Genomic DNA, 560 nt, shown 5'->3' with positions numbered 1-560 from the left:
GGAGTGAAACCAAGACTTGGTGAGCTTCAAGTGGCCTGTGGCAGAAGGGTGTGAGGTATAAATCTGAGTGGAATGGGAAAGGTTTTCGGGTCCCAACTTCTGCAAGTGCTTCCACCATAAGGGATTTAAGAGGCAAAGCAGGAGGCAGCCCGGCAAGCTTTCCTTCCCTCCTCAACCCCGAGCTCCTCTAGGGAGGTCAGCATGGCCTGGGCTCTGCTCTTCTGGGCGCTGCGCAGTTTTCGTGCAGGTAAGGCACGGAAAGTCCATGTCACAGTGGCTCAATGGTAAGCTGCGAAGTGCAGTGCATGTGCATTTCACAGGACATTCAGGCTTTTCCAGGACTGGAGAGTTTGAGAAGCGATTAACAGCATTTTCCTCTCATTGTGCCCAGTTTGCACTGCAGAAAACCTCCTCACTCAGCCTCCTCCCCAGTCCGTGTCTCCGGAGGAAACCGTCCAACTCCCCTGCACTGGAAGTGGTGGCGGCAGCTGGAACTATTTCAGCTGGTACCGACAGCCGCCTGGGCAGCGTCCCCCGTTCGTGCTGTATGGAGGCACCAG

Source organism: Varanus komodoensis, unplaced genomic scaffold, assembly GCF_004798865.1.
Source record: "Varanus komodoensis strain SLA01 unplaced genomic scaffold, ASM479886v1 scaffold6757, whole genome shotgun sequence".
NCBI classification, from domain to species: Eukaryota; Metazoa; Chordata; class Lepidosauria; order Squamata; family Varanidae; genus Varanus; species Varanus komodoensis.
This window is presented reverse-complemented; position numbering follows the sequence as displayed.